Genomic DNA, 493 nt, shown 5'->3' with positions numbered 1-493 from the left:
GCGGCGAAACCCTCAAAAGAAATTTCCATAAGTGAATTGTCCATGAATTTTCACAAAATACATTGTCACTAATGAAATACGATTACAAAAAACATCTCGCATTTATAATAGCATTATCGACTTTCTCTGCCTTATCGAAATTGAGATGAAGAGGGATTCCACACACAAATGTCAATCAGCGCAGTGCAGAGTACACACGTGACTTCGATGGCTTGCAAAGAGCATTAAAATCGGAAATGTATAGATTTTGATCAGGGTTGGCAAAAGTCCACATTTTTTGGATAAAGTCCATGCCAGTGGTAAAAACCGGTATTTTCCGGAAAAAACCAGCAAAAAAACTGGTTTTTTCTATTAAAAATAAGTAAATTTGATTATTTTTAGCTCGTGTAAAGATATACGGTAATCTCGCGCTTTGATATCTCTACTCTTAGCGCGAGACACTACACGGAGAGAATTTTCTCTTAGAATTTAGCCTGAAAATCATGATAATAGT

The sequence above is a fragment of the Trachymyrmex cornetzi genome, unplaced genomic scaffold (genome assembly GCF_001594075.2).
Source record: "Trachymyrmex cornetzi isolate Tcor2-1 unplaced genomic scaffold, Tcor1.1 scaffold1306, whole genome shotgun sequence".
In the NCBI taxonomy this organism is placed as follows: domain Eukaryota; kingdom Metazoa; phylum Arthropoda; class Insecta; order Hymenoptera; family Formicidae; genus Trachymyrmex; species Trachymyrmex cornetzi.
This window is presented reverse-complemented; position numbering follows the sequence as displayed.